Here is an 8709-nt window from a genome sequence, read left to right as displayed (position 1 = left end):
TTCCTTTTTAAAACCTCAATTATCAGTAATTTTGGTCAATTTTCTTTAGCCTTGGTTTGCCTCTCAACTCCAGGGAGGATTCTCCCTGGCTTCACAGAAACCTTCCGAAGGAAGGCAGCTCTGGCTTTCTGGTCCCAGGGCTGGCTGCTCCAGGTTCAAGTCAGGAAGTCCCAGAATCCCTATACTTCTGCTCTAAGACAGGCACAGACATTGAAAGCCAGACATTTCTGCCTTTGTGTAAAGCATTAAAGAGAGGGAAAAAAAATCTTCCCCTCTTTTCTCATTTCTTCTGAATAACCTCAAATTTTCCCCTGGTGTTTAGACCCAGAAAACACTCCCCACTCTAAACTCTGGCCTTTAAAAGGTGTCTAGGCTTTTCAACAAATGGTGTTGAGAAAACTGGGTATTCATATGTAAAGGAATAAAGTCGGACCCTTACTTATGCCATATACAAAGATTAACTTAAAATGGATCTACAACCTAAACGGAAGGACTAAAACTATAAGACTCTTAGGAGAAAACATAGGAGAAAAGCTTCATGACACTAGATTTGGCAAAGATTTCTTAGCTATGACACCAAAAGCACGGACAAACGAAGGGAAAAAATACACAAATTGGACTTCATCAAAATTAAAAACTTCTTTGCATCAAAGGACATAATCAACAGAGTGAAGGGGCAACCCACAGAAAAGGAGAAAATATTTGTAAATTATATATCTGATAAGGGGTTAATATCCCAAATATATAAAGAACTATAGCTCAACAACAAAAAGACAAACAATTTGATTAAAAAGTGAGCAAAGGACTTGGAGAGACATTTTTCCAAAGAAGATATGTAAATGGTCAATAAGCACAAGAAAAAGATCATCAACATCACTCATTATTAGAGAAATGCAAATCAAAACTACAATGAGACGTTACCTCACACCTACTAGGATGGCTGCTATCAAAAAACAAACAAAACCCAAAATAACAGCATTGGTGAGGATGTGGAGAAATTGGAATCTTTGTGCACTGTGGTGGGAACGTAAAAGGGTGCCCCTGCTATGGAAAACAGTATGATGATTCATCAAAAGATTAAAAATAGAATCACGATATGATCCAGCAATTCTGCTTCTGGGTATTTATCCAAAAGAATTGGAAGTAGAGTCCCCCAAAAGAGATATTTGTATACTCATGTTCATAGAAGCATTATTCATAAGGTAGAAAGAGCCCGAGTGTCCATCGACAGATGATGAATGGATAAAAAATGTGGTATATCCATACAGTGGAGTATTATTCAACCTAAAGAGGGAGGAAATTCTGACATAGGCTATGACAAGGCTAAACCTCAAGGGCAAAGTGGAGTAAGCCATTCACGAAAGGACAAATGTTGTATGATTCCATGTGTATGAGGTACCTAGAGAAGTCAAATTCTTGGAGAAAGTAGACTGGTAGTTGCCAGGGGCTGAGTAGGGTTATTATTTAATGGGTGCAGAGTTTCAGCATTGTAAGATGAAGAGTCTGGAGTTGCATGACACTGTGAATGAACTTAATGCTACTGAACTGTACCTTTAAAAATAGTTAAGATTGGGGTGGGGGTGCCTGGGTGGCTTGGTAGGTTAAGATTCTTGGTTTCCACTCAGGTTGCAGTCTCAGGGTTGTGAGATCAGGCTCGATCTCGGCGGGGAGTCTGCTGGGGTGGGGGGGCAGTCTGCTTGAGATTCTCCTTCACTCTCTGCCACACCCCCTGCCCCATGTGCGTGCACGCTCTCTCAAATAAAATAAATCTTTAAAAAAGTGGTTAAGATGGCAAATGTTATATTTTGTGTATTTTACTACAAAAAAAGAGAGAAAGATCTATGCTATTAAGCTTGTCCTCTTTCAGAATGTAATCCGATGGGAGAAAAATCTAAGGCCTCATCCGATTTGTTGAATTTTAAGAAATATTTAGGGCACTTTCAGTAGCCTATACTTATGTGATTGACTAAGTTGATAAATTCAGCATAGGACTAAGGATTTGCTAAGGATAGTCCCTAGTTTAACAGGTAACGTGCAGCGTTTGTTAAGGTGTTTATATTTAGGGAAGATGTTTTAAGGAGATTTTAATATCTAGAAAGTCTCAGCATTCAGTATGTGATTATGCAAAAGTGAGATTCTAGAGTCCATAAAACTAATTTTAAGGTAAGAAAAAAATTTTTTGTGTGTGTGTGTTTTGGGGCTAACACACTTTTTATTATGAAATTAATTTGTGTTTAATAAAAATGTGGAAACATTAAAAATAAAGCAAGTCCCACCACCCAAATTTAGCTTTACTTCCTTTCCAGTCATTTTTCCACACCCAGGTTTAAAAAAGATATGGTTTGGTCATATTACATATGAATAGTAACCATTATTTTAAAAGGCTGTGTATCTAATAGATTGAAGAGCATATACATTTTTAATTTCTACTTCTTTTTTTTGAAAATTCAGAAGTTTGCAGGATATTTTCTCCTTTATTATAGTATATTTTGGTACATTAGAGTATGTTTTCCCTGTTATTAAAGAAGTTAAAATGATACAAATTAAAAATTAAAATCTTTGTTCATAAAGAGTATTTTCTACATGAATTTCCTTTGGATTTATTGTCATAAACATAGTTCAAAAGGTTTGAGGAGTTTGGATACATTTGAAGGGTTTTGATATTGCTAAATTGCTTACCTACCTAAAAAGTTGTGTGTGAGTGCTATCACACGGCACCCTTGCCAGTCTTTAATGTCATTTATTTAATTTTTTAAAAACAAAGTTAGTTCACTTAAAACAAAATATTTTATTTTAGAGAGAGAGCACCTGGGTAAGCAGGGGGAGGAGCAGAAGGGGAGGGGAAGGGAGGAGGAAGTATATCAAGCAGACTCCTCTCTGAGCACAGAGCCCAACGCCAGGCTGATACCACTACCCTGAGATCATGATCAAGAGTCAGATGCCTAATTGACGGCCACTCAGGCGCCCCTTTAATGTCACTTATTAACTTTTGCCAATTTTGTATATGAAAATCATGTATTCTTATATTACTTTGCGCTTCTTTAAGCTTTCTGAAATATATTAATTTCCTAATTGTGTATCCTGTTTTTTTTTTTTTTAAGATTTTATTTATTTATTCATGAGAGACAGAGAGAGGCAGAGGGAGAAGCAGGTTCCCCCGGAGGAGGGAGCTCAATGGGGGCACTCAGTCCCAGGGCTGGGACATCATGACCTGAGCCATCCAGGCGCCCCTCCCAATTGTTTTTTATTGGATTCTTTATTCACTGTCTTGCTCAGCTGCAGTTGGTTTCTAATGTTCTCTTATATAATCCATATAAAATAATAAGGATTTGTATCACACTGCCTGCATACTTTTCCTAGTTTATTTCTTTTTACCTTTTTTAAATTGATGTTCCTAATTTGCCTATCACTTTATCTGCCTCTTGTGTCTTCAGGTGAATATGTTGTTTGTGTAGAAAAGGGTTAAGTGTAAATGACAGTGAACCTACATCATTGTCCACTAGTGTCATTTAGAAATAAGGTAGGACCGGTTTTCATTCCTGTCCCTGAGTCTGCCACTACCTGAGCTATTCCTCTATTGCTCCCTCTGCAAGATTGAGGGTTCTCAGATGAAATACAGGATGCTCAATTAATTTGAATTTCAGAGAAACAATGAATACCTTTTAAAGCAGAAGTATATCCTAAATATTGCATGGGCCATACTGATAGTACAACAGTGTTGGTCATTCATCTGAAATTCAATTTTAATTGGGCATGTTGTATTTTTATTGGACACATCGGGGACTTCTGCTTGGAGCTAGTTTCTTAACACCTGCTTATCTAGCACCATCCCGTACCAGGCGGTGGGAGTGGGGGTGGTGAAAGAGAAGGTCCTGTTCTCAGAGTTTATACTCTGGTTTCTCAGAGACTCTTGCAATCGGAAAGATAATCTCCTGGGCAATTTCAGTGATGGCCAGGTGAGAGCCTCTGTGTTTCCCTGCCGCCTAAGGCAGTTACCCACATTTACTTGATCACAGAACCACCTGGGACACCCTTCCCCTGGGGAGTCTGAGGCCTTTGAAGAGGGATCCAGATGCCTGTGGTTTTAACAAGAGGCAGGTCTGCGCAACTCTGGCAACCCGGGCGCCCTCCGACCCACAGCGCGCAGCAGAAGCCACTTGCACTTTTTACAACCCGTTCTGAAGCGCCGGTATACACCTGGCGGCGATGACAATTTCCGTCAATTGCTTTGCAGGTGATGACGTTCGTCCCACTCGGTCTTCACGCTCATCCTCCAGGAAAGCAGGGAGGCTGATTTCCGCTTGCCCCAGGAGGGCGGGAGGCTCCCAGGGGCCAAGCTCGCAGGCCAGAGGCTCAAGCCGCCTCCTCTCACCTGCGGCGCGGCGGGCACCGTGGGGCTGCGGTCCGAGCCCACCTGGAGCTTCAGGTGGCCTCCGCTCCGAACCTGAGGGCGCCCCGGGCCTGCACCCGGCCGCGGACGGAGAGGCCCCCGCGGGGGCCCTCCCCTCCCCCCACGCCCCCGCCAGGGCCCTCCCCTCCCCCCTCCCCACGCCCCCGCCGGGGCCCTCCCCTCCCCCCACGCCCCCGCCGGGGGCCCTCCCCTCCCCTCCCCACACCCCCGCCGAGGGCCCTCCCCTCCCCTCTCCCCACGCACCCGCCGGGGGCCCTCCCCTCCCCTTCCCCCACGCCCCCGCCGAGGGCCCTCCCCTCCCCCTTCCCACGCCTCCGCCGGGGCCCCTCCCCCCTCCCCCCAACGCCCCCGCCGGGGCCCCTCCCCTCCCCCTCCCCACGCCCCCGCCGGGGGCCCTCCCCTCCCCTCCCCCCACGCCTCCGCTGGGGCCCCTCCCCTCCCCCTCCCCCCTCCCCCCACGCCCCCGCTGGGGCCCCTCCCCTCCCCCTCCCCTCCCCCTCCCCACGCCCCCGCCGGGGGCCCTCCCCACGCCCCCGCCGGGGGCCCTCCCCTCCCCTCCCCACGGCCCCGCCGCCCCAGCTCCCCGGCTCCCCGGCTCCCCGGCTCCCCGAGCGCCGCGCGTGTCCGAGCGGGGCCGCCTGGAGCCCGGGGCGCGCGGACGCGGCGGCGGGGCCGCGCTCCGAGCACGCGCGCGGGGGCCGGTCCTGCAACCGCCGCTCCCGGGAACAGGGCGGCCCCTCCCGGGAAGCGGGTCGCCGCCGCCGCCTGGACTCGGAAGCGCTGAGCGGGTTGTTGGGGACTCGTGGCGCGCGTCCCGGGACCGCCCGGAGGTTGGTAGCCGGGGCCGCCGCGGGCAGGACGCCCCCCGGCGCCGGCGCTCCCCGCTCCCGCTCCGGCTCCGGCTCCGGCTCCCGCTCCCGGCCCGGCCCGGCCCGGCCCGGCCCGGCTCCTGCGCGCGCCCGGGGGCGGGGCCGAGACAAAGGCGGCGGGGCCGTGCGCGCCGGGCGGGCTCCGGGCTGCGGGCTCCGGGCTGCGGGCTGCGGGCTGCGGGCTCCCGGCGCCGGGGAGGGCCTCCCGCCCGCGACCCCTCCCCGGCCTTGGTCCCCAGCGCTGCGGCCCCAGTGACCCCCAAAGTCAGAGACTGAGTTTGCTTTCTAGCCTTCAGACTCAGTTTCCCCCTTCTCAGTCCAGCCTCCGCGTGGCCCGGTCTTCCCACGGAAGGCCCCCCTCCCCCATCCCTGGAGGTCCGCCCTCCCCCATCCCTGGAGGTCCCCCCACGTGGGCGGGCCGGGTGCGGGGTGGGGGCGGGGGCGGCCGCGGTGTTAGGAACGTGCTGCTTCCTTGGCTCGCGGCTCTCGGGTCAGAGCAGCCCTCCTGGAGGTCGGCGTCCTTGGTGCTTTGCATTTCACGGGCAGGAGACCCGCAGTTCCTGTCCCTTTCCGCGTTGTAGTCCTCACTCCTTCATGTATTTTCAGAGCTGGGCACTTAGGGGCCGTTAAGTGCTTTGGGGACAGGAGAGCAGAGGGAAGGCTTCACCGAGGAGGCGGTGGTTTTTACCTTGGAATTTGAAAAATAAGTACAGCCCCCCCTCCCCCCATTCCGTTCTTGCTCCTTCTCTCCTATAATTCTCCCTTTTTTTCTCTTTGACAGTCCCTAAGTGTGATTAGTATAGAACAAGGTCAGTTCTGACCTGAAAGATTCAACTAATATTAACAAGGATCATGTGCTTGACCCTGTTGCTTTGAACCCATTGTTTCTAGACCTTCCAGTCACTGGGGAGGGTTGGTGGTGTTATTCCTTTTCACGGGGGAAGAAAGAAAGAGAGCAGATGCCAAAGACGCAAATAGTAAATCTCAAGGCTGAGTTTTACGCTTTTCTGGATCAAAGCCTGGGCTGTATCTACCATTTATTTTGCTCCCTCCTTGGGGAGCAGGTTAGGTAGACTAACTTAGGGTCAAGGCTGAGTCTCTGGAGAGAGCGGTCATCATTGAGGGATGTTTGATGTTGGTTTGAACTCTGCAGGTAACATCAGGAAAGAGCCAGCCTAGGCCTTACTCATGTCCCTGTTTCCGGCTTGCAGCTCAGGGCCTGGCCAAGGAGAGGTGCTCCTTTCTACATTGGAATTCCTTCCCTTGGGTGAAATCTTTGATTCCTTGTAGGTTTTTTTAGTTTGTGTGTGTGTGCGTGCGCGCGCCATGGACCTCTTTGGAGTCCGGGGAAAGCCAATTTTTAGAAGGTATTACAAAAATTAATAGTTACAAATTATAGTGAAACACAATTGTCAGAATAGTGTAACAAATCCCCAGATATGTAACGGGTATTTTCTTTAGTAATGCATTAAGTGACAAAATTCAGTGCAGTACCAAATAACTCTCATAATTTCAAAGTCGAGATGCCCATGTTTATCTGTATTTCCCAATATTTGCAGCAGCTGTATTGTGTAATGAAAGTATCTGATTTTTATTGGTGACAAAGTTGCCAGAACTCCTACTAGTATGGTTTGTGGTCCACATTCATAATAGATGAAATTCTGCATTTGTTTTAGATGTTCATGAAAATAAAGATATATGAGAGAATTTATAAGTTCATGGCCCCCTGAATTTACCTACAGAAGCCTTGGGGGTGGAGGAGTGGGTATCCTAGGTTGCAAACCCTACTTAGTGGTTGGTTTTCTTCTGAGTGCTCGCTGGCCACTCTAGCGCGTTACAAATACCGATTTCCTTCTCTTTCAGTTAGTGTCTCTCCTCTTACTCAGGTTCACTTATTTCTAGTGATAAAAGCTGTTGAGAGGGAATTGCTGGATTGTTTATATACTCTCCTTGCTCTGCTTCTATGGATAATTCTGCTGGAGAATATTCTTGGGATAGTGGATGTGGGTCACACAGTACAGGAGAGGTTTTTGGTGGTGGTGTTTTTGTTTTTGATAGTGGGTATGAACCTTACTGGTGTGTGATATTACCAGTGCCAGAGAAGAAAAAGGTGTTATCACTATACATCCCATAGACATTTAAAAGATTTTAAGATGTTATCATGAATAATTTTGGTAATATGCTTGAAAATTCAGATAAAACGGACACTAAAAAAAAAATTTCCCTTAACTAAAACACAGGAACTAGAAAAGCAGAGTAGTCCTGTATCTATTAAAGAAATTTAATTTGTAGTTAAAATCCTTTCCAAAGCAAAATTTCTAAGCCCACATGGCTTCATAAGGGAAATAGTCCAAACATTTAAAAAAAATGAAGGAACACTCCCTGGATGCTTTTATGAGGCCAGCATAACCTTGTTACTAAAGCTTGATGAGGGTATTACAAAGAAATTACAGGCCATAGTCTCGCAAAAATCTTAACAATGATATATTGGTAAATCAAATCTAACAGTCTATAAAAAGGATACTAAACCATGACCAATTTGGACTTATTCTAGGAATGGAAACTTTGGCTAACATTAGAAAGTCAAATGTAATTTAACCACATACACATAAAGGAGAAAAGTTACTTGACAATTCAACACTGCTCATGATAAAAACTTTTTGCAAGTTAAAACATTATTGAGAGACATTAAAGATTTAAACAATGGAAGGTATGTCTTTGCCCTGCAAATAAGTCTATAGATTTAGTGCAATCCCAATCACAGTTCCAGCAGATTTCTTCTCAAAAAATGAAGTTGGCAAGCCTGTTTGAAAATTTGTTTGGAAATTCTAGATAATGTAAGAAAAAGCAAATTTAGACGACTAGATCAATACATAATATGCTAATATGGTATTGGCACAATGCTAGACAGACCATGGAACTGAGTAGAGAATTCATAATCAGGCTCACACATTTGTGTGATTTGTGATAAAAGTGACATCACACTGCAGTGGAGAAACTATGACTTTTTCAGTAAATGATGCTGGGTCATTTGGATCTCCATGTAAACAAAATGAATCTTGATCATCTACTTTGTCCCATATACAAATATTAATCAAGATATGTCACACACCCAAATATGAAAGCTGAAATAATAAAGCCTCTGGAAGAAAGCAAAGTAAAATATCTTTATTATCTACGGACAGTCAAAGGTTTATTGAATAGGACACAAAAACCAACTAATTATACAGGAAAAAGATTGCTAAGAACTTCTGTCCGTTTAAAGACTCCATAAGGAGAGTGGGAAGGCAAGCTACAGCATGGGTAAAGATAATTTGTAATACATATACCCAATACAGAACTCCTACCCAGAATGTAGAAACAAATTCTACAAATCATTAAGAAAAAAAAAAAAAAAAGGACAGCCCAATAGAAAAATGGGCAAGTCAC

General features: G+C 46.2%; 1 protein-coding gene across 1 annotated transcript in view; it reads left to right on the top strand.

Moving 5' to 3' along the window:
- Nucleotides 1-5032: 5032 nt before the first annotated feature.
- HHAT (hedgehog acyltransferase) overlaps nt 5033-8709 on the top strand; it is a 308816-nt gene continuing 305139 nt past the window's right edge. The window contains exon 1 of the mRNA XM_041771025.1: nt 5033-5241. The gene's annotated coding sequence lies outside the window, so the exon portion shown is untranslated. The remainder of the gene's footprint in view (nt 5242-8709) is intronic.

Source organism: Vulpes lagopus, chromosome 1 (assembly GCF_018345385.1).
Source record: "Vulpes lagopus strain Blue_001 chromosome 1, ASM1834538v1, whole genome shotgun sequence".
Classification (NCBI taxonomy): Eukaryota; Metazoa; Chordata; class Mammalia; order Carnivora; family Canidae; genus Vulpes; species Vulpes lagopus.
The sequence above is the reverse complement of the archived record's forward strand: the minus strand, read 5'-3'. Positions and strand labels throughout refer to the sequence as shown.